A 25,729-nucleotide genomic window follows, 5' to 3' on the forward strand; every position below is an offset into this window, starting at 1 on the left:
ATGAGTAAATTGGGTGCTCATCCAGATCTAATTGGACTCTCAAGCGTGACTTGATTGGGTTCTCAAGCATGAACTAATTGGGCACTCATGCGTGAAATATTTGAGCAATAAATTTTGCACTAATTGGGCACCCATGCATGAAGTAATTGTGTGATCAGGCGTGAACTAATAGAGTGATCATGCATGAGGTAATTAGGCACCCATACCATGCATGGACTAAACTGGCACTCATGCAGGAGCTCGTTAGGAGTCCATGCACAAACAAAGTAAACCCTACAGTTAAACCTCAATACCTTCCACCCCTTGCCTCTGCAACACACTTATTTAAGAGATGTTTCAACACACAAACATTGCTATCTCTACTTTCAACATTTTCACAATCTTAATATACAGCAATTATAAACTTCATCCTTCCTCCCTGCAGAACAGACAGTAGGGATTAGCATTGCAGCAATGCTCTTTAAAAATCTTGTTCTTTGCCCCACAAATCATATCATAGAAACATTTAGGTTGAAAAAGACACTTAAAATCATTGAGTCCAAATATTTACCTAACACTACCAAGTCCACCACTAAGCCACATCCTTAAGTGCCATTCCTACACAGTCAGAACATCGTATCCATCACAAACTCAACCCTTTATGCTGGTGGACCAGACTGTAAGGGATTAATATCATAACCAAGTGCATATGCACTTAGTAAAATTCCAACCCTGTCCCAGGGAGCCAAACTACAAGGGCGGTCATCATCGTCACAGTCTGAGTTTTCATTCAGAAGCTATTTCCAAGCTCTACCCCTTGAGCTGGTAGACTAGATTACTGGGGACAACCTTATCACAGTCTGACTGCATCTCCTCTTCCCAAACTTCAAACCTCATCCCTATGGGATGTAGGGATTATACTCAGCCTGAGCGTGTATTATTGTGCCCCTCAGGGCAGGGGGCACTGCATTCATATCCCATGAAGTCACAATGGGATGTCCAGCTAGCTCCTGCTTGAGTGTTCAATAAGCTCATGCATGAGCACTCAATCAATAGGTGCATGTGTGCTCATCCAGTTTATGCATGAGCACTCAAATAATTCACACCTGAGCGATCTGTTGGTTCACGCATGAGGGCCCAATCAGTTCATCCTCAAGTGCCCAGTGACTCAAATGTGGGTGCACAATTAATTCACATCCAAGTGCAAAACTAATTTATGCCAGACCACCCACCAGTTCATGCATGAGCACCCAGTTAGTTCATGCATGAGTGTCCTGCGAATTGATGCTTGATTATCCAATTAATCCCTGCATGGAGGCACAATTAATTCATACTTGAGCACCCAATTAGCTCACACATGGGCATCCAATTGGTTCAAGGTGCCCCATTTGCTCACACAAGACTGCACATTCAGGTCACACATGATCACTGAATTCATGCATGAGAACCTGACCATTTCATGCATGATGGCACAGCTCACAAGCACACGATTTACTCCTGCATGAGCATTCAGCCAGCACTTGCAGGAATGCCTGATGATCTCATGAGTGACACACTGGACACACGTAGCAGACTTCAGCAGGGCCATGAACTGCTCTATGCAGGTGGCAGCTGCCTCTAAAGCTGATGTAATTGTCCATGGCACGCCAAAAGGAGCTCACAGTGCCCTAGCACACAGTTATTTACAACCAAGCAGCAGACACAAGAGAAAGAGACGCAGAGGGAGAGGTGCCAGAGGAGTCACACAGCAACAAGGATGAAGTGGGGCAGAAAGCCCATCAAAACCAAGAGTTAAGGAATTGCACACAAAGGGAAAACAGAAGGCTCAGTTAATGTTGTTCAGGATGTGGAGCAATGTCCAGAACAGTTGAGCCATTTGGTACACCTTTTTATTGCCCAGGTTGAGAAATACCTGTGTTGCATCAAGAGAATACTCTTGATCACACATTTTAAGTCTGGAAAAAGCCCTGCAGCTATTTGAGTCATGAACCTATTGGTACCTCCAACAGTGTTGGTGATCTTCACTTCTGCTGTTATCATCATCTGCTTTGTATGCTAGAGTATAGTAAATAAATGAAAAAAATCTATTGTATCCTTAACTTTGTTTTTTTAGCAAAATTAAATTTGTAGCAAGTGCTCAGCATATGTTAACCCAAATAACCCCGCAGTCCACAGGGGCAAGGGGTGGCATATGTAATATATACAGATTCAAAATGTTGAAGCTTGGTTACATTTGTTGCAGGAGCAGGGAATAAAGTTTTTAAAAGCATGAATTCAGATTGTTATAAAATTAATCCATACAGTCTAGCCCACTGGGATGAGGGGTAAAATTTGTGAAGAGTACATATATTCAGACCATTATAAAGTTGACACACATCCTTTCGTATTCATCTTCCCAACCCTAAGGATCTTGTTCAGGTACCTTCAAACTCTATTTCCAACATACTCACTGTTCATACCTACTACCCCTCCAAGATATAACAGCTGAAACACTTATAGCCCAAATGTCCAATAACACATTTCCTGCTGCTAGCTAGCCTTCACTAGGGGGATTTTTACTTAAGTTACTGCAAATTAATTCACATTTCTAATCACTGACTTAAGTAATGAGAAAGAAGAGAGCAAGCTATTAAACTTTTAACAACCTTAGCCTTTCCTCCTCACTTCCCAGTTTAAGCTTCCTTGGCTTTCACCACAGTTTACACACAGTCCATCCCAACCTCTCTGGTTATGGGCAGTGCAGTGTTTTGTGGCAAAATAATATTTTGCCATTGCTCTCTGCCTTTCACTGTGTTTTTTCACACCTTGTGAAACCCATCCTTTCATGGACTGGATGAAGAGCAACATACCATTCCTGTTCTAAGGACACAACTAAGTGATTTTTTTTTTAATCCAGTGAAATCTGCACTTAATATCATTAACTGTCTTTTTGTAGCAATTTTACAGAAAGCCTTGCAAATCTTCACAGTATTCACAGCAATATAAAAGGTCAAGGCCTCAAGAATATGTATAAAGGTAAAGAGAATAATGTTCTTTTCTTAAGAAACAATACAAAACCAAAACTGGTTTGGTGCAATATTCACCACACTGCAAGAAACAAACAAACAAAAATTAAAATGAAATACTGAGATTGTCAAGCACATCTCAGTACCTCCAAAACTACTCTTTTATACCACTCTTGCTGCACAAAGCATTCAGCAATGCAGCCTGACTGCCCATACTAGACTGATAAATCCTTTGCAACAGGCAGCCTGGATTGTATTTGAAAGATTGGCCCATTTACTGCATGCTTCTGCCAAGATACATCTTAACTTGCAGCTGACTTTGAAACACAAACCACTTAGCAACTCATAATATGATTTCTAATCTCTAAAAATCCCACACTACCGACTAAAGGCAGGAGGTTTAGGCCTTGAAGTGTTAAAGAGCTGCATTGACAGAAACAGCATTTGTTTTGAAAAGTCTTCAAGAGCATTGAGACCAGATCAGGGCCCATCAGAGTCTGTCAGCTGGAAGTCACTTCTCATGTTCCTCTCTGTGTTGACTGGTATATTTGCTAAAGATGTCTCTCAAGCTATGCAAAGTCAGGAGGGAAAAAGCTGTAAAATGATCAGAGCGAGAACTAAACCTGCTTTGTGGCTGTGTCTTACCAGCACAGAACAGCTGGAATTTGTGGCCATGGTGGTTGTAAAATTACTACTGTGTGAGCTTAGGACTGTCACACTCCCAGAGCACTCTCCATCAGGAAAGGGAGGAGCACTTCTTGATAGACAGGAGAATATCTACCAGTCAAAGGTTTGCCAAAAAGCATCTTCTGAGTCAGAAAGGAATCACACTTCACATTGTTGAGATTTAAACCCTGTAAGCACCATTTCCTTTCCAAATATGTCCAAATCAGTTTAACGTGGCTGTCTACAATGGCAAATAATGATAATTTCTCTCAGCTGGCATCCCTGTGTTTAAGGGAGCCTCCAGAAGATATCTACAGGCAAGAACCAAAAATGACAGGCGGAAAAATGGGAACTATTATTCATGTACTATTGTATCCTCTTCACCTTGCAACATAACAAGGACTGACAGAGAAGAGGGATGAACAGTCTGAGCACTTACAGGCATGCTGCCTCAGTGGCCCCATGGAGAAGAGACTGCCCCTTCTTCCACCAGGCAAAAACACGATGCCACCCCCCCCTCCCACGGCTGTCAAACTACCTGGAAATGCTGGTAGGGGCCACTCCATTCCATGCAGTGCGGGAAGTCTGCCCCCACACTGCAGCAATGCGTAGGTACATGGAATCCAGTGAGTCTCCTGTGCTCTGGGCAACCACCCTGGGCCACTTGGCTTAACCACACACATCTACCTCATTACCCAGTCCCAAAATCAGTGTGGAAAGTAAATGAACCCCATATCACAAGAGCCCGGTGTTCAGATGCACTCTCATCCCCTACCTCAATCCAAATTTCGCATTCTGCTACAAGCTGACAAGATAATTGTTAGGTAATTACACGGTCTTCATTTTCAAGTGCAGCAAAGATACAGCAGCAAGAGAATGTACTAGCATGATAAAAATTGCATGTTTGTCTGCTTTTCCAAAATTATCCAGCTGGCCTGTATATTACCAAATAAGTAGCAGGCTTAAAAGAAGCACTGGCTGGAGAACGCTTCAAAGCTCTGAAGAACATCCGAATCAGCCATGAGGACCTAACAATGTATATGCAATGCTACAACTTACAGGCCTAAATAGATGAGAAATAACAGGGTCATGCATATATGTTTATATTCTTTGGGGCAAGTTTTGGATAATCTCAGTTTATGAACCTTACCAGCAATACGTCCAGAATATCTGGAGAACACTCCAGCTCCATCCATTGAGATGGTCCAAGGCTTCTTTTATTTTGCACCAGGGGGTCTGCAGCTTTTCACCAATCTTCAGATACTTCCCCCATCAGATATAAAGTTCCAGAAGAGAGGTATCTGGAGAATCTTCTCAACTGTAGGGCTGAAAATAACATTGTGAGTACACCAGACAATTTCAGAATGCCTCTATTTCAAACAAAGGACTGTTGATACAGGACTCTAACCAAAACCCAGTCCAGGAAGAAAGTTAAACTAAAAAGCCTGGCTGTATATTGCAGCACCATAATTTGCAGTTCAATAGCTTTGAAAAATAAACTAAGATTCTTGGAGGAAATAGATGAAAAGTTGCAGCAGTGGATGATTTGAACAGTAACAGGATCTGTTTATGGACAGAGGAAGGATTCCTGGGACTTCTCCCCAGAACCAGGAAGACTACAGCAAGGCACCACAGCATGCTTAAGCCGAAGAACCTCACTTCATCTGTACAATGGTGGTGCCATTTCCTCAGCCTGCTTGGTACCACAGCCCAAGATCACCTCCGAATATTGGTGACTCAGGTAAATTCCTGCTGTGTTCAGATAACCCAGGGAAAGGCAAGGCAAAAGGAGGTCTAAACCCATGGCTGATACCATTGAGCTAGCTCCCTCAGATGTAGAAGGGTTCATCCAGCTCAAGACTGAGCCCTGTTTATATATTGTTTTCCTCTTCAGAGGAGTAAGTGAAGTTGCCATCACAGAAATGCTCCTGAGGTTGCCTTGCTAAAGCAACCTTGATGAACCTTGCTATTCATCACAGCAAGAACATTTGAGCACTGCAGTCCCCAGTAAATCAAAACATGCCAGGATGTCTGTAATTCTTAATCAGCACTCTTGAATTTACACTCTTCTCAAACAGCCTTAGGAAAAAAAAAAAAAAAACACAGAGTGGACGCCAATTTCCCTACTGGTGCAAATGAGTGAATTTCCACTGAAATTGAGAAGCTTGAGCCAATTTAAACAAGCTAAAAATTCAGATCTTGTGCTGCTTCTGCTCCTGCTTAGAGTGGTTTTGAGATCAAGCAGAGCTCTTGCAGGATGAGTAACAATGAAGCAGTGATCTCCTAAAGCAGCTTTCATGCAGAAGTTTGCAGTCCTTGGCAAAGGAGATCTCAATACCCACAAGTTTTAATTCTGGCAAAGGAAGAAGTGACTTGTTCAAGTCTCTTAGCAAAATAACAGCCAAACAAGGATATGCCCAAGCCCTGGAGACCAGGCTTCAAGGTGCCTGTTTCTCAATTATGTTTAACCAAATAGCTTTTCAATAAGGGACTTGAAAATTAGGAACCTTTTCATTTTTTTATGTATTGCTGAAAACCACAGCTACCACACTGAGTCACATTTCTGAGCTTTAAAAAAAGGCTGCTTTCAACATTCCTAATTTTCACTGCTTATAAGCCATGACTTTACAGAATGATTTTTTTTTCCTGTGTAGTTGAATATGCCCTGGATCTAGAGGGTAATTTTGGCTTTAATCTGCTCTAAATGCTAGAATGTCGGACAAGTGAAGCATTTGATGGTGATGATAATGAGTAGCCCATTAAAGGTAATTTTTAAAAAGTTAATGAGCTCTCACCAGGGGACCGACACGTACTGTAATGAAAAATGTTTGCATAGAGAATATAGCTTTCTTGCTATTTATTTTACTTTATAGAGAGCCTATAAAACTTTTTAATATGCCCTCAATTAATTCAGCAGTTTAGATGATGCTTGAGTTTTATTTTCGTTCTTGCTTTGCTATAGTAGGTTACAGAAATTTCGTTTCCTAAGGAAAGCAACTGATATCTCAATTAATCACTCTCTTTTACCACCATATTCACTATTGAATGTCCAGGGATTCAATTTTTTTCCCCACTGCTTAATTAAGGGAACTCAGCAACAAAGTGATTTAGTGATAATGACTCTTGCCATTTCTTTAGCTGTGTGGTCACTGTTAGCCACTATTTGAATTTACCAGCATAAATAAAGCCCTTCAGTGACTAAACAACGTTAAAGTAGCAATAAATTAAACTTGCCATGTACACTTGGTTAAACCTTCAGCCAACATAAATACAAGCAGCCTTTTGCTGTGATTTGCTTGGTACAATGACATCATACATTTCCAAACAGAACATGAAGACCACAGCCAAAAAGCTAACACAATTCCCTTACGTGAATCAAATTACAACAATCTAGAGTTTGTTGCACTGACTGTTCAGTTTCTGGCTTCTATGCTATGTGCTCTCATGTGACCACATTATAAAATAATCTATATGGTGATCTCAATTTTGCATTTTCTGCATGATTACATTTTGGCAAGGGGACTCCCCATGTCATCGCTCTCTGCAGGAATGCTTTGAAAGTTACTGAAAAGTCAGAATTTGCCAGCTCAGAGTCAAATCAAACCTTCCTGAATCAGATCCTAAGAATAAAGACTACAAAGGGCTGTGTCCAGAGACAGACAGAAAGGCAAAAATCAGGGGTGGAGCTAACCAGAGCTAAACCTAGCTAGAGCTGGTAAAAAGGGGCTCTGCATCTAGATGGCAAAGTTTTTAGCAGTGAAGAAATCAACTAGGGGATGCAAGAGGATAAAATTGCCACGTTATCTTAGATTGTGTCAAAGCAGGCCATTGGCCATGATTCTGCTCACCTTCTGATCCATTAGAGCCTCTCCCAGGGAACGTGTCTGCGCTGCAGGACAGAGCTCAGAGGCAGCTGAGCTACCTTTTCAGAAAACAGTCCCACAACAGCACCGCAATCCCAGGAAGCGCTCGCCCAGTCCACCAGCACCACAGCAAGCACAGAGGCACAAACCTCCACAGCAAGGGCAGGACCTGAAACCTTCTTCCAGAATCAAGGCTGCTCCTCTGAGGGTTTTTATGCCCTGCAGGGTGGACTTTGGCCAGCTGGGACTGGCCAGGTGCAGCCGATGAAGAGCAAAGCATTGGGCTCCTATTTGCATGAGAGAGGGAGATGCTCAGCTGGCTCCCACGGGCAGTGCTGGTCATCCTGCTCACAGCAGAGGAATCTCACTTTTGGTACACCTGCAAACAGCCCTTCCAAAAGCATAGCAGGCAGCTTTGCTGGACTACAGCACAGATAATTTTATTTTACTCCTGTTTAAAAAAAATATATAAAAGCCAGAAGTGTTGGTGGATGCTGGCTATGTTTAACCCAGAACTACAAATTAGTCGTGAAGGGTCATGCTCTTGTATTTGTTCTTTATTACAATTTCTTCACTAAACGGAGCATAACTATTAAACTTCTTAATGCAAGAAACAATCAAGTAAAATATAGCATCACAGACATATTAGTGTGCCATAAATTAAAAAAAGTAAGAGAGGAAATACCTCTCTGAGCCTGTGGGCATGACAAGGGATTAAAATTGGAAAAAACTTAATAACTAATTGTTCTAACTTTATGGTGTAGCCATGAAAATGGCAATAAGAACATTTTGCCTCAACCAGTCTTGTGCTGAGCTGTATAATTTTATGTCACTTTTTATTTATATTTTCATCATGAAAGACTCTTTGAAAGAGAAGCACTAGAAAAACTGGGTGAGCCTAGTCTTCACAGCAGCTAATACTTCTACAGTACTTTAAAAATTAAGAGATAGAGCAAAGTCACTCATAGATCAGCTTTTCTCTACTCCTTCTTTATTCTCCTAAGCCTACATAGAGTAATAATTCTTGCCTACTAAATCGTGACATATTAAGGATGAAAAAGATTTCACATTGGTTTTCTCCCCTCCCTTTCTTTTTATTATTCCTTTTGAAAGACATGTAAAGGGCTGAAATACCATCCAGGCCTCTATGAAGCCAATCAGCACAATGCTTATTAGGCACAAAAGAGAAGATGTGATCTATTTTTAATTAAGCCATCTTTGAACAATGCAACATAAAGAACCTGGCTTTTGAATTGCAAGGCAATCAGTGAATGGATGGTGAGTGAATTAAAAGTAAACAGGAGGAAGAATTCCTAATACAGGGAAGGCTCAGAGACGATGTTAAAAAAAAAAACCCACACAACTTTTATCAATTAAAGAAAAAAATGAAGATTTTTCTTATTATAATCTTGAGGGTATATTTCATTCCCTATTTTGACTCACTTTTCAAAGCCACATCAGGTTGTTTGTACAAACAATTTGTTAGCAAATACATGGTTTGCCTCTGCCTTGAACATTAGAAACTGCAACATATATACAACACTTACTGATGTTTAAGTATCAATCAGATTGTGTATTATTTGAGCAGAGTACACATTCAAGTCCACTTTACACCATTATGGAACAGACTAAACAAACCTGACCTCAGGGGTGACCTTCATAGGATCCCTAAAGATTGCAAATGTATAGTAGGCAGTCACCATGAGACTTTTACAGCCTGGTAATGGCATGCAAATGACACTCTGTCTCTGTAAGGCAGCCAAATTCTGGGGTTGTATATGAGACTAATTTCCTGAAGAATTTGGGGAAAATGTGATACTTTTCCTTTTATGTATGAAATTCACATCTCTTCCTTTTACTAGAGGACTACGGGGGAAGCACTCACAAAGGTCTCACCGAGCCGTACTGCTCCCTGTAGCAGCACCTCTCCAAAACCTGCCCTCTGTAAGCAGGGTGGCCGTGTGTCCCTGGGACACAGAGAGCCCAGTGTTCCAAGCCCCATTTCCATACCCAAGGACACCTGCTGAGCACCTCACTGAGCTCTCTGTGTGAAGCACTCTCCTCCAGAGCCCAGCTTGAGGCAGGAGGCAAGGAGGGATGCTCTGAATTGCCCTGTGGAGGATCCATTCTCCCTCTCCTTTATACGGGATACAAGGAAACCAGATATGGTTGGCATCTTAAAATCAGTAAATAGGGATCCTCCTCATAGCCTTCAGGGCTGATTTTTCTTTTTTTTTTTTTTTTTTTTTTTTTTTTTTTTTTTTTTCCCTCTAATTGAATGCACAGAATGGACTGTCTTGAGCTGGAGGGGACCTTTAGAGTTCGCCTAGTCCAAACTCCCTGCCATCTTTGAGTGAATCAGGTTGCAGATGGCTCAGCTCAAATGAAGTTGTCTAGTGGGTCTCATGCCAGTGCAATAGGTGAAGGCTTAGCTGTAGTTGCAGCACCACTGGGGATTAAGACAATTTTCACAACAGCAGCCACACCTACATGTCACAGATGTAAGTTCCTTGTCCACACAGTTCATAACTTTCTTGGCACTTTCAGCTCTGTAGATGTGTTATTCCAGTTTTGCTTCAAGGCTTCCACTGCAGCTGTGCATACACTTGCCATAAATCAGCTTATCTGTTCCCACCGAAGCTCTTAGCAGAGGAAGAGAGACAAGAAGGGAAAGGTAAATGTGTCTTCCATAAGCCTTTGTACTTCCATGTACTCTGGCTAGCAAAGGACCAGAATCATCCTGGTATAACACAGAGGAACCCACTTGTGGTCCCACCCTGGGCTCTGAAGAAACAATCCACTCCTGTCATATAGCAGCTCCCAAAGGACAGCCTGCCATGGCCACAATCCCTCATTCTGTTTTTAGGAGAGCTCACAGATGGACATCTCTTTTAAGATCTTCTTGTGACCACAGGGACTCAGAAGAGCTTTTTTCCTCCCTGCCTGGCCATAAGACTTCTGCTGTCCTTAAGGGTCCTCCCTAACATTACCTGTGCTTTAACCAGTTTGCTGGTGTGTTGCCACAGCTTAGTCCATGCACAGACACATCATGGATTGCTAAAAGCAAAATGTGAATCACTGAATCACAATAAGATGAGTTGGAAGGGACCCAAACAGGAGTGCAGCAGCCCCAAGTTTTTTGCACCAATTTTCAAAGAGTGTATTTGTACTCACACAATTGCTTTCACCTGACCTCCCCTGTCATGAGACCCAGGTTACTACCTGGAGACAGGACTGCACAAAGACTCACACCAATTCATTATCTGGCCCCATAGGTGAGGATTCCTCTGTTTGCAGTGATGGCATTAAATTCAGATACTCAGAAACATTGCCAAATGTAAGCAAGCAGTGTTAATTTAACATATCTGCTCTGTGGGGCACTTAGGCGGACACAGAGCTTCATTTGGAGTGTTCAATTCTCTTCTTCAATGTGCTGCTGCTTAAGGTTACCTTACATGAGGACTACACAAGGAGTAGGGAGTTGTGTAGGGACTACACAAGGCTGCAGGGAGGAAATGTGTTGGGCACCTATGCTTTTTAACAAAATAGGTTGAGGGAGATTTCATCACTTTGAAGACCCACTCTAGTAATTTTTTCCTTTTCCCAGTGCCCCTCTTTCTTTTCTCTTCCCAGAATCACACTGTTAGTAAATGGTTTTCTTCCAATATATAACATTACAAATCTATGTGTATTTTCCTTTCCTCCGCAGTTCCGGCCTCTTCTGGGGAATTAAGTTATGCATACTGCATGAAAATAGGACCACAGGCTGGGGCCCTACAAGCTGCTAATTGAAAACCTTGTCAGAAGTAGGAGGAAGTGGCAAGAAACTTGGCAAGTCCTCCTGCTTTTCATGCTGTACTTAGCTCTGGGTACTTATGAATGGCAGCTCTGCAGCACTTTGCAGAGGTTTACAAGTTGTGCCAGTGCTGTCTCTGCAATTATAGAACAACACGTTCTTCTCTATGAGCTGAGAAAGAGAAAAGAGCATTTATATTCAGAAAGCCACATCCTGGGTTTTTCATCCAGGTAATACTGCTGTTGAAGTGGAAGTGAAGAAGACAGCAGACAAGACTTCACATCAAACTTATTAAACATGTGTGCCTACCAGCTACAGAAAAAGCTGATGGGGCAATATTATGCTTTGAATAAAAAAATACATGTGCTAGATTTCTGGCAAAGATGATCTTACTATGGAGTAGGTAAGAAAGTGCAAGAAGGCACAGGAAAGATGTCTGGACCTGATCTTCCAATTCTCAGTTGAATCTTGCTTCAAAACACCAACTCACATGGGAGCTGAAGGATTCAGCCCCATAAAAAATTACTACAAATTACCTGATATGAAATGCTTGCATTATGAAAACAGGGATGATTTTGCATCTGTTAATGAGGATAATGACTAATATATTCAGGCACTAGATGTGACAGCTGTCTGTATGTTTTTAGGGGCATGTATTTTTAGATGCCATTTATCTCCAAACATATTAACTACTACATTCTTCCCAAGTGCTCCAAATCTCCAAAGCTTAAGAATGCAGGTTAAATTTCTTTCTGCTTCTGTATCACTTGGTTACATCACTGTCTCATTATTTAAAAGCTCTCACAAATCTGCTACTCAGATTCTCAGCTAAGTGCCGTGGTAAAGGGAAATGGCTAATGCCAACATGAAACAAAACAAATTTTAAATCACACTCCACTGAAACACTGCTTAAATGTAACTGCACTGCATGCTGCTCCATTTTAACTAGTTTAATCACTTGCTGACCAAGCAGGGCTTATAACTGTTAAGGAATATATGCTTGTACTTTTCTCCTGTTTTTCAAAACCAAAGATTTGCAACACAAACTCCAATTCTAAGACAAAAGTCACCCCATTAAATCTTAACAGATGTTTCTCAAGTTTAGAAGATTAAGAAAGATTTCAGCATCAAAAATCAAAGAAAATATTCTATGACCTTAAAAAAGGATAAATCTCAAAGCTCTAAACAAACCAAAAGTCCACTTTGACAGCTGCATCTGACTGAATTGATGAGATGCTATTGATGTTTGGATTAAACTATGCCTCTGTGATCAAGTACTCAAACATGGGATAAAAGAGGAATATATTCTTTAATCCCACCAACTAATTTTGTGTAGGCAGCAGTTGCAGGAAGCAATGGTTACAGAACAAACGTTGGAAGTGGCTTCACTTTTGCTTATTGACAAAGCTATTTTTATTTCATTAATTCACCAAGTATACTACCAGCGTTTAAACTAACACGGGGAAATCTATATCAAGCACAGTATTCTCCACAAACAAATCACTGAAAATTTCAAAGTCATTAAAGGTAGAATCAATAGGATATGATTCTGAAGGGCTAGGAAGATGCAGTGCTAAAGTATAATAGAAAAATTAGATATCGATTTGTTAATATAATCTTGATAAACAAAGTAAACAACACAGGAGATTCCAGTTCTGGTTTTATAGCGTGTCTTCTCCAAAAAGAGGAAGGGTTAGTATACACTAAAATAATTTGTTAATTACTGTCTTTATCTATCACTCTGTAACCCTAATCTCTAGAGGAAGACTACCTGGCATGTACTTTCCAAAACTCCTAGCAAGAGGAAGTGAAGCAAAGCTATGCTCCAGATGCTACATTACCAGGAATCCAGACGGGAGAAACTCTAACACAAATCCAGCCACCTGGACACCTGGATCCTCATCTGGCTACCACTGGGAAAGAGCTCTGGGGTAAACAAGAATCTGACCTGTATTGCATAAACAGTGGCATTACATCCACTGCTGTGCTCTAGGTTGCTTCCTGGGGTTCAGCCCCATTGTGAGAAGGATAATAGGTGAAGAAATGGAAATTATTTTGGCTCCTTGCAGAAAGTCCAGTCCCACTGTGACACCAGATTGCACCATGAACTATCAACATATGAAGCCCTGCAACCTGAGCAAACAGCTGGGTACATCATTTTCTGGAGTGGAGAGGCCAGTGTTGAACAAAACAGACTCTCATGACATAGGGGACCCCAGATCTGCAGAAGGCAGTCACAGAAGGAGGAAAAATTCATGTGTAGTAAATTTGTGTTCCAAATAAATCTTCCCTGCTTGTGCCCACAAAACAATATCTGAACTTTTTTTTTCACTTGAGGCGCTCAAGAATGTGAGTCTGAAGTAATTTACCAGAGCATTATGTCATTTTAGGGGAATTCTCATCAGTACACATTTGCTGTGAGAATACTTTCACTAAAGTAAAAGGCACACCCTGATCAAAAGAATAGAGTTAAGGTAGGCAGCTATTCCCAGAGCAGATTCTGTGGTGGGTGTGAATCCACTGAAGTTAGTGACAAACTTCCCATTGGTTTGAAAAAGGATCAGACATCACCTCTAATTCTTTACTCTTCTGCCTCTTTTTTGTTACTCCTGTTTCTCATAGCAGCTTCTCCTTCCATACATGTAAGGAACACCTACTTTCAGATCCAGATTTGCATGCCCTGTTATTTTCTTGGGCATGCATGAGAAAAGCAATGTTGTAGTTCTGAGAAGTGTTTCTGAGAAGAGCCAAGCACCCCCAAGCTGAACCAAGCTAACCCATACATTTGGCAGGAATAGGCCCAAATTAACCAATAGCAGCTGCCTTGCACTCAAGAGATGTGGCAAAAGTGACAAATGATAACATGAACCATAAAAGTGAAGAATGAAAATAACAGATGGTCTCTTTGCCTGACTTAGAAACCTAAAAAACGTGTATTCTCAGCTTTGGGGTAGTCTAGACTCTCTACCATTTCTTCAAGCACAGTCAGATGCACATTTGCAGGAAGAGGTTGGATGTAAACAAAGCTTATTTATTGTTATCATTTTCGTCTGTCTTTCCAGTCATGTGATCCTTAAGGGATGCAAAACTACACAATAAAACTACTGGAAAACACCAGATGAAAAAAAAAAATGTATGTGGTAATATGCTATTTATATAAAGGTATTATGTTTCTATGTTGCAGAAAAATACATAGAGTATTGGCAAAAAAGTTTGAGCCCATTTCTGGTTTTGGATTTTTTTATTATTTTCAGTTGGGTAAAATAAATATTTGCAATTTTTCTTCAAAGTCTTTATAACTCACAAAATAGATCTGCTTATGCTTCCAGAATCATAAATATGAAACCAAGCAACACCACTGGTTATGATTTAAATAGCTGGTCTGTGACTATTATGCAAAGACAGGTTTTACCATGACAATTATACTTAGGTAATTCTGACAGTTTTCTTTGTGTTGCTAAGGAATTCTGTAAACAAACCCAATAAAACCACAGAGTACTTCAATAGCAGTGACAAAATTTTGTAGCCACAATACTGGGAATATAGTCTAATTATTCTATAAACACACTTTGATTTGTTTACTTCAGTGTCAAATTAACTTCAAATATGTACCAACAGTCACTGATTTGATACGGTATACAATGCTGCCAGTGACTGCTTTCATTGTGGTGTGTGTAAATCTATCTCTTTTTAAAATGAGTTCATTTCTGAAAGCGTCTCTGCTGTACATTTTGAATACTAAACAGGGAAACACATATGCAACTTATTTAAAAGAAAATTATTTCCAATTAATTTTGCTCTGATCCAGCATATTTTGACTTCATTTTATTTTTCCTTTTGAACAGTAGAAGGAATATTTTTAAGAAAGATTAATAAATCATGGCGTGGAGAAACAAATTATAATTTTACTGGGGGAAAATGAGCTGAACTAACCTCATCTCTATCCATGCAGTTGCCCTGAACAAGTAGATTGTGCTGCTTTAAAAGAAAGACAGAACTTTGACTGTTATAACCAATCTATAAAACTGGGACAAGATCAAGTTTTTTGAGCAGTTGCAAAGAACACAGATCCTGAAGAGATGCACTAAAAAGCAAATTATTGCACTGTGGTTTCCATCTTTTTACAGTATCTACCTAAACTATAGTCCAAAGAAAACATCAATGGCTTACAAAAATACTCGGATGTGGGATTTTTTGTCCTTTTTAGGGAGCTCTTTTCAGGGGTTGCTGCATACCATGACCATCAGAGGTGGCAAGTAACAAATTCAGTAATGGCAGCTGCTACTCTGCACAAATGACTTTGTACACAACACATCTTAGAAAACCCTGGTTTGTATCATAAAGTGCCTTTCACAGAGAAGGATCTCCAAATGGTTTGTAAGCTCTGCACCATACAGAGAGGTCAGAAGCCCTCCCACTGAAACAAGGCCAGCTCAGGAGAGAATGAAGTTGCCAAATGGCATCTGTAAAAGTAAATAAGATAATTAAGCAGAAAAAAGGAAAGCTTGTTAGTCCCACATTCTGTCCATGTCAGAAAGTAAATGGGCAGCTGTTTCTGTCCATTTACCCAAGTAGTATGGGAGGTGTGACATTATCCAGTGGACCAACACTGCCGAGGTTGCTTCAGCCCTCTGGTCCCCACATAAACATTTGCTGAGGTGTTCTGCCATGAAACACTTAAGGACCTCACAGAGATCCCAGTGACTGGGTGTTGTGGGAAGGATTTGGTCCCAGGGTGCTAACATGTGTGCAGTATAATCATCAAGACTCCACAGCGGGCTCCAGTGTTCCCAGCAGCGCATCTCAAATGGCACTGAGCAGGGAAACAAGGACTTACGCCTTTTAAAGGACTAAATTCACCAGGAAGAAAATACTGGATTTACTGTCATTAAGCTGCAACAATCTATGGACTTGTGGAGAACTTGGAGTTTTAATACTCGTGAAGTAGAAATCGTGAAATTAACAATGAAGTTGTGGAAATTAGAGGTTATTATTACAAAGCCTCAATTTAAGGGATAATGTTCTTGGCAGAGAAATATACAAGGCAATAAATTGCATTAGTAGGTGATTATATTCCCAAAGCAAAAACAGCAGCAGTGGCTGAATAAGTAACCACAAACACCATTATACAACAAGGGAAAGGATAAAAGCCACAACACTGTGCCTTCTAAAAATATTTTATACACATGCATTATTTCCATCCATTACTAGTGCGTTTAGGAGTATTGTGTTTCACTGTTCTTAGTCCTTCCATATTTACCTGAGTAGAACAGATGAAGTCTAAAAGAGTCTAAGGTGGGCCTTAGACACCTGACCCAACTGATGTGCACAGGTAAGGATATACAGTTTGTAGATCAAGTTCATGGGCAGGGAAACATTTTCAGCTTCTCCACAAGCACAAGCATACTATAAGAAATCAAGGGGAAAGGACCATCTTCCCAGAAATCTGGTCCAACTCTCTGCAGGTGCTTCCACTTGTGCAGATAATTCCTACTCTAGGACCGAGCCCTGTCAGCCCCTCAGGCTGACTGCGGTGTGGAGAGCAAGTCCTTCCTCCTCATCCTTAGCTCTCATTTCTCAAAAAAAAACCTCTCCTTCCTCTCACTTATTCAGGGTGAATTTTATCCAAGAGAAATAACTCTCCCAGCACACAGCCTACATGGTTAGCTGAAGCAAAACAAACAAAAAAAATACAGAAAGAGCTGGATCTTCATCTTTCCTTCAGCGTACTTCCTACCCTGCAGCTCGGGGCTCTGATGGCTCCTCAGCTATTCCAAGACTGCTAAGAAGGATTCTCTTTTCTCCCTCATTATGTATGGCTGAAAATTTGTAACAGTTTCATCAACCATGAACCCTGCTGCCATTGCTCCTGCCACTTTCACAGCACTATAAACCTGCTTTATGTGTATGGAGCACGCAGTAACTCCAGTTGGAAACACTTCAATTCACTTGGAAATTGGGAGAGGGATGCAACACGCCATCGCTATGTGCAAATTCACAGGAAAATTCTTCCTCTCCTACAATTTGCACTGACTGACAGTAGGTTTCCACGAGGGGGAGGTGTAATGGAGCTGGTTTTGCCCTATAAATCTCTGCTTAGCTTGCGGTCTGTCTATCTGGCAGTCTATCTACCTACACTCTTTCCAAAAAAAGGGGAGGGAGGGGATGTTCTGGAGCCTCTGCAAAGACCAGCTTCACGTTCAGGAAGATGAAGCTCTCCGGCCAACTTCTACAGCCAGTACAGGGGATACTGATTCCTCCAAGGAACAGGTGAAAACTGTTACATTCTGGAGTCGGGTGCCTGGAATGAGGATTTATCCCTGTTTCCAGAGTTTGGGTTCCCTACAGTAGGGTTATCCTCTGTCAACATGCAACTGAAAACAGTGGCAAAGCTGTGTGCATGAAAATTCCCAGGCTCCACCTCCACCATTGACTTCTCTCTAGTTGATTTCACAATTTTAGGACAATACTCCAAAGTGTCTTCTGGTATGGTTTTATGGATGCAAAAAAAAAAAATGAAGGGCAGATGTGCTGGGGGTCTGGAACATTTTACCTCAGCTGGCTTGACTTAGGGGAGACCTGAAAGATTTATTAGAAAGAAACCTTCAGATGCAGCTTATCAAGAAGATGCAAAGCTGCAGGAGCAGCAGAAATACTCTGCACCAGGTGATGTGGTCACCTGTACCAAGTAACAACAGGATCTGAGAGCTCAGACTTTCCTCTTCATACTCTTGAGGGGGGATTTTCAAATTTGTCAGGTTTGCAGGTGATCTGAAATGTGTGGTAGAGTGCAGTTTAGCTAGAGTGAAATGAGTTTTAAAACGCCTAGCTCTTCAGATTTCTATTGGCTCTGCTATAAACGTTCTGGTACTTGACTGAATGTTTCCAGGGCTGCGGCATCTATGACCTCCCTTGACAATCTTCTTCAGTGTCTCACTACCCTCATCATAAAAAATGTCTTCCTTGTATCTAGTCTAAATCTACCCTCTTTAAAACCTTTACCACTTGTCCCATCATAACAGGCCCTACTGAGAAGTTTGTCTCCATCTTTCTCATAAGCCCCCCTTTAAGTATTGAAAGGACACAATAAGGTGTCCACAGAGCCTTCTCTTCCCAGGGTGAACAGCCCCAGATCTCTCATCCTGTCCTCAATGGAGAGGTGTCCAGCCCTTTATTAATGGATGCAGTGATCTGCACTCCTAACTTCTGCAAACGAGCCCATCAAAAGCCCAATTTTTCATCTTTTATTTATGTGGCTGATTTCTTATTTCTCAAGGTAAAACAGAAAAAACTCTGTCCTTCCCTTAGCAGAGACCAGAAGACTTCTTTGTACCCAGGCTCCCCACAGTAACTGTTGTATAAGAGCAACAGGCTTTGCTAGTTTGGGCTTTATAACTTCTAGTAGTACCTTCAAGACCTCTACCCCAAAACAACAAAGCTATTGCTGCCAAAGTAAATTGAGACTTTATTATTTGTTCCTCTAGGAGCCTTTCTGAGAAGTCTGGTTGATTTTCAAGTATAATTTGCTAACCCAATAAACTGGTCATTGGCTGACAAACTCATCTGGCTTTAGCTTCAGTGGTTTAGGGACAATGTATGTGATTCCTTTTGCAGGCAGAGTTCTAACACTAGGACAAAACATCTGGGTTGTTTTCAGCTCTCACAGCTGCTTGCAAAGCTTTGGACACAACAGCAGCAGTATTAAGTGAGCAACAGTCACTACAAGGGCTGGAGTTGGTCCCTTGTCAATAAGGATGCATTTTTACCTGTGAATGGGTTTCCAGGCCTTAAAATCTGAATCAGATGTGCCTCTGTTACCTGAGAACTGGAGAGAAGCAAAGCCAAATCCAGAGTAAAGCTGTTTGGAGGAAGATCAACAGAGGTACCTGCAAGCAACGTGTATAGAATGGTTTTTAAATAATTTTCTTTATATTTTTTATTTATCATAAAAAATTACAAAAACAAATATGCACTTTTTAGTGAGTCTAACTTAAGACATTTTTGCCTTTTTAAATATCTACATCAAAGATAATTGTAACTTTTTTTTCCAAAGCTCTGAACCTACAAGTGTAAGACAAATACCAGCAGTATTGACAGCTACCCTGCCATGATTTTGTGCAAGAACAAAAGGATTTCTAGCACATGCATTTGGTATGTCAGACACTGCATGGAGTGCTGTAAACCCCCAGTGAAGGCTTTGAATTTGTGTGTATTGGCCATAAGTAAACACATTTCTGGTGGACTCCTCTGCTCACAGGGGCCTCGTGTCACTCGTGTCCCCATGCAGGCTGACCAAACTGGCTTTATGCATATGCTGCATCAGGTTATATCTCTGCTGAAAGTAGATATCACAGTTCTTTCTGTTCTTTTATCCTTAGACCAGGTACACTCGGGACACAGAATATGCACAAAAAAAAAAAAAAAAAAAAAAAAGAGTGAAAACCTGTTTAAAATATTAACCCCCTTACAATGACAATGAAGCTTCTGTGTCTTTCTCCTCACTTCACTCTGACGTCTTCCACTTTAAAGAGCACATTCCATTGCTATCAATGCACTAGACAGCAACACACCTTCCAAATCAGCTGATGCCAGCTGATGGTGCAGATAAAAGACCTAAATAACACCTAGTATGTTAAATTGCACTGGGAGTTGTTGGGAGAATTGCTGCAGATTATTGTCCTGAGATTCAGAAAGGGAAAAAAACCACCACCACAAGTAACAGGTAAGGATTTCTATTTCTGCACCTTCAGTAGAGCAATTTGTAGCTGACAGGATCTGACAAGCATCCCCCAAGAAAAAATTACTTCCACAGATGAGCTTCAAACCCATGGGATCATCAAGGCAGGGGATGAGGAGAAGTGTGTGGGGGTAGGGGGACAGCAGGAAGTTCTCTGCTCATTGAAGTGCAGTCAGATGCAATAAATATCAGCAACTGTGCATTGACAAACCGTCCTACCAAGGTCTGCAGCTAAGATGAAACCAGGAATAATGTTCATAATTCAGCATATTCTTAATTCCTGAAAGAGCACTGTGGGCTGTCCTGTTCCTGTCCTGCTGATGTACTCCGGGCATACATCAGTGCTACCAGATCCTTCCGTCTGTGCAAACTGAGATCTGGTGTAAAACTGATTCCTGATCTCCCCCTAACAGGAGGGGAAAAGCCTTTCTGAAATCAAGAATATCCTGACTCAGTTCTGGACAGATGACTTCCTAGAATTTCCCCAAGACCTTTTTCTTTTTCGCCTGCTTCTGTGTGTGAACCAAGGGAAGGTGAGGGTCCTCATAGGCAAGGGCTAGGAAAACAGCCATTCATTAGGGAGGAAGGCAAAACATAAAGGATAGTTGAGAAAATATTGTGGGTATATGGCAATGAAAGATCCCCAAGATGATTTATTGATGTCTGATACATGGCTCACAAAACTACCATAAGATTACAGAACTATCCCAAATGCTTAAGGAGCCACTTGCACCATCTTGGATCACAGTAGGAAACATGGCAGGAGACAGCCTTCCAAGTTGGTTCAGGAGCGATTCTTTAGGTGTAGAGCATTTGTGGGATGAGGCCTCCCCAAGAAGACACTGGGATACGAACCCAAGCCCAAAGAACAGATGAAACAGAACCTAATCTTCCCAGAAAATCCTGTGATGCAATGTTCCTAGCAGAGGCTGAGGAAAACAAGCTGACCTTCTGTGTAACCCACATCAGTGCTCAGGCTCAATGGATCCACTCAATCACTACTACTCACTCACTCACTCACCACTAAATCTTACTACACCCAGTTCAACAGCTCAGCACCAAAACAATGCACAGCACATCCCAAGTCAAATACCCTCGAACTACTGCAGAGAGGGACAAGAGCCAAGAAAAAAGATGTTCATTAATTCCAGTGTCCTAAGCTATGGGGAACCCATCTTTCTCCTATTCCTTCCATTTCTGGCTGCATACGATGCATGAACTCAGCATTTCAGAACAGAGACTGAAGAAAAGGTCTTGTGGTACTGTCTCAGTGAGAGGCTTGGTGAGAAATAAAACACCAAGTATAACAGCAGAGAAAAGGGGAGACAAGTGGGCATAAGCAAAACAGGGGGTAAAGACTGGGGAGAAAATGCACAGAAGAATCTTTCTGTCCTTCAGATACAAGGAAGAAGCAGCTCAATTTCAATGTTCTTCTACAGTAATGTTTACATAGATACCTTCAAGGCAGATATGGAAATATCAGAAAGGTAGCTCAGGGGCGTTGGTGCTTGTTTCAATCAGTGCCTTAACAGACAGTGAATGTGTAAGGTAGGAGTTGCCTCTGCTGCCTACACGAGAGACATCACTGGCTTTGCAACACAGCGAAACACAAATGGAGGTGGATTGGAAGACAGAAATGAAAATTGGGGTCAGAAAATCAAATGGCCTCCGTACCTGGAAGGACGAAGGGCGCATTGAGCTCGGCCAAGATCCTGGAGTCACTACGAGAGCCCATGCTCGAAAGAGGCTGCTTTGCTGGTGAAATTCTCTCAGTTGTGGGTCTACCTGCTGACTCCACAAATGCATTAATAAAAGCAGACCGAGACAATTTAATAAGCTCATTCCTGCTGCCAATTCCTTTTCGTCCATTAAAAGAAATAACCCATCCCTCTGGTTCCAGTCTGCTAACCAGCTGGCATAAAGCCCATGTGGGGCTCAGCTCTCCGGCCCTGAAAGGCAAGAGGTGAAATCCAGTCCTTGCTTAATACCAACAGTGTAAAGCCAATTTAAAAGTCTTTAAAAATCTATCTTTGATCGAAAAGAAGATGTTGTTTAATTGAAAAGTCTCCTTTTCTGGAACAGATGGATTTTCTTCAAGCTGCAGGCACTTCAAAAGGATTCCCAGTAATGTCAGAGCTTCTTAGGTTTAAACTGTCAGCATTGGAAGGGCTGCTATGGGCTTTCGTCTCCTGCCGGTTCCTAAAGACCTCTACTGTATAAAGATCCATTTTAAGTAATAGAAATGCTTTAAAAATACAGTAGGGAGGGAAAACACTAAGAAAAAAAATTCCATCCAAATAAAAAGTTACCATGATTTCTACTGGGGACTAATTTCCACAGTAGTTAGGTATTTTTGTCATATTAATACTTTTGCTTCTTGTTCCTTTATTTACATAACATAAACAGTAATGAGGTACCCATTTCTGTAGACACACAAACCCATGTTTTGGAATTGCTGCTTTACTTCAAATGCATTGCATTTAAATGAAGATGGAAAATGCACTTAGGCAGGCATTATTATTCAATAAAGTGTGCCCTGTCATGTCTCATCATGCTTGACTAAAACTTTGTAACACTGGCATAGCTGGCATAAAAATAGGGATATGCCAGTATCTGGATGGAGACATAACATTCTCCTCCAGGGAGTGCAGACAAGCAGTTAACTGAATGGATGCCATACCCAAACTCCACTGAGCCCTCAAACTAAGATAGAATGGGGTTTTTTTAAATTGCAGAACTGCCCTCTGTACCTTAACTTTCATGACCCATATGAGGATTTACGTTTTCTGCATATATAGCTTTAAATTCCTGGCACACACTTTCTTTAGAGATCAGCAAAAAACATAGGCAATTTGCTTTAAAAACAATTCCTCCGCACAGACAATGGCGAGGTCTATTCAAAATTAAAGTAGATGAACAGACACACCTAATTCTCAAATCCATAGGCTGCTCAGGTTTAAGGACAACAGATCTGAGAACATTTCACTGTTTGACTGGAGAGAGATGTGTTCTAGAGTCTGACGAGCACCAGGCAAGCTCAGTCCCTCTGTTCCCTCTCTGCCAGGACTCATACAAACCCCATCCAGCTGACATGGATTCTATTACATCTCCATGCCCTGCTTTCCCTGGCCATGGGCTCTAAGAGACTTTCTGTTCAGCAGTTCATGTAAGCTTGGGGACTTTCCCTCCCTGGACTTAGTGTCTTTAAGGTGAGGCCCTCTGTGAACCTCATCCTCATATTTCGTTGTGCTTAAATTTCCCACTTGCATGATAAGAGCCACAGGGCTTTAATGGGCTGCACAGAGTCTGTAGGAATGGAAGTGGGACACCACAAAACATATGACAGGAAAAATCTTCTAAAACATATGCCCATATACAACTAATTTTTGGGTTCCCTGTGCATCAAGATCCAGAAGGAATCTTCTGTCATGTCACATCATATTAGACACAGCAGCATATTCCCTTCACAGCAACAGGATTGGCTGGTTTGCTGAACACTCCTGTTTGCTATCAGTAAATTTGGGAGTGAGGGTCAAGGGGTTAGCTTAGGGTAATTAAAAGGTTATTTTGTTACCAATTGCTTCTATTGCTATTGTTCTCCTGCTCTATCCCTGGTGTAATTCTATTAAGTTTTTGGAGTGGCAACAGGGACAAATTTGGCTCACTGTACTTAAATATTTTTTTTGTATTTGATACTTGTGGCTGTATTTACATCCAAAGCAATATGTCTCCTATTACAAACATAAGTCTTTGTAATGGCATAAGCGCTGAATGCATAGGACATTTAGCCCATAAAAATAACAAAGGTCTGATTCAATCTTCATTGAAATCATCTGCAAAACCCTCATAATTTCTAATGGAAACAGAATCAGGCCCCAGCTTTTCTGCCCTTTAGAGGGGAGAGTTGCATTAAGAGTTAATGGTAATATCCCCATATTGATGAGTCATTCGCTTTGCAGTACATAACATTTTATGAAGTAGAGAATCACTTTCCCTAAGCAATTACAATTTTGAGACAGGATCTCGGGCACTGGTAAGTTCCTTTGTTTCACAGCCCACTCCTGTGTGATGCTACAGTCACTCTTAGCATGCCTACCTGGCTATTTCCTAGAGTAAATAATTTATAAAATGTGGTTTCTGTGATAAGAAGAGATCCCAGCTGGGTATTAAAGCATGGGTTAAGATCTTAATGAGTGATAGTTTCCCTTAAACTTCTCACCCCGTTTCTTCAGCTTCTCAGTTAGGGGCCTGTCAGTAAGAACAAGAACATCCACCTCTGAACCATATCAGCCTTCCTGAAAGGGGTCCCCTTTAACCCTTGTCCAGTGTTGGTGTGAACAAAAATAGCTTATCACATATGTAATAACACGAGCAAATGCAACTGCTACAGAAATCTTAAAAAACTTATGCATGTTACCTCAGCACTGGCAGAAATATAGGCATGCCTTCCACCACATTTTTGGGAAAAATTGCAAAAATAGCAAAATCCTCACACCTCTCCAGCAAGACTGCTTAGAGCTACTGTGAGCTCTGCCCACAGGAACAATGGGCTGTACTAAGAGCATTGTAACAACTGAAATGTATGGCTCCAACAGCGGGAAGAGTATGTATTGATACCAATAGCTTAACCTCCACCATCGAAACAGGAAGATTTAGTTATTTAGGATGAAGGCTCCAAGCCACACCTCTGTATTAAGAAAGAGAAAAGATGTAAAAATGGACAGACCATCTAACGGCGCTGGATAGGCTGCTCCGGGAGGTGGCTGTGTTCCTTTCAACTCAGAAACATTTTGCAGTACTTAAGCAAAGCATTACCTTGGCCACTCGCTCTCTCTAGTGGCCACTGTGGAGAATAACCTGAGCCGCCAGCTGCATGTACAAACGCTTCAAATGCTTCTGAAGGAGAAGCACTTCCAGGAAAGAAAGGCAAACTACGGGCTTTAAACAGAGAGCGTCAAACACTTGATCTGCCACTCAAACCTCTGTCATCTCACCATCACGCTGGGGAGGATGTAGGAAACAGGGCTGATTTTCTCCTAACAAACCTCCTTGAACTGCTCACTGAGCTACCTGCTTCAGTTTCTGACATGGTCACGGCGTCCTTGAGATGCACTGCTAGTGCCCATGCAGAGAAGGGCTTTCGATGGGAGAGAGGTGTGACTCACACAGGGGAGATCCCAGCTCTGGTGAGCTTTTACAGGGCTTCTTGGAATATGGAATGGAATCTGCTCGCAGTCCAAGAGCAGCAGAAATGTTGCTCCTACAAATTAAATTGCTATAGGCTCTGCAAAAATGTAAAAATGTCTTTTTTTTTTTCTTCTTTCTTGAAAGGTTGTTGGGGAAGATGAAATAGGAAAACCTTATAAGTATGATTGCCTGGCAAAAGATTTGGAAAATACAGATATTGAGATGAGAACAAGATTTGAGATACCAAATCTTCATTACTGAACAACTAGAAAACAATAGTATAGCCAGATTGAAAGCAATCCCCCCTTCTGATTAAACAATGCCCTTTACCTACAGATAGGTCCAAAGGTCAAATGGAATGTTCTGTCTCTCCCCCCAATGCGTGGTTCATCCCTCGAAGTCCAAGAGCTGCAGAAATGTTGCTCCTATAAATTAAATTGCTATAGGCTCTGCAAAAATGTAAAAATGTCTTTTTTCTTCTTCTTTTTTGAAAGGT

General features: G+C 41.3%; 1 long non-coding RNA gene across 1 annotated transcript in view; it reads right to left on the reverse strand.

The window, feature by feature from the left end:
• Positions 1–25,366, reverse strand: part of LOC137471813 (uncharacterized) — a 51,264-nt gene extending 25,898 nt beyond the window's left edge. Inside the window, exons 1-2 of the long non-coding RNA XR_010997866.1 lie at positions 24,862–25,366; positions 4,801–4,976 (exon numbers count right to left, since the gene is read on the reverse strand). This is a non-coding gene — a long non-coding RNA (uncharacterized lncRNA). The remainder of the gene's footprint in view (positions 1–4,800; positions 4,977–24,861) is intronic.
• Between the last annotated feature and the right edge of the window lie 363 nt (positions 25,367–25,729).

The sequence above is a fragment of the Anomalospiza imberbis genome, chromosome 3 (genome assembly GCF_031753505.1).
Source record: "Anomalospiza imberbis isolate Cuckoo-Finch-1a 21T00152 chromosome 3, ASM3175350v1, whole genome shotgun sequence".
Classification (NCBI taxonomy): domain Eukaryota; kingdom Metazoa; phylum Chordata; class Aves; order Passeriformes; family Viduidae; genus Anomalospiza; species Anomalospiza imberbis.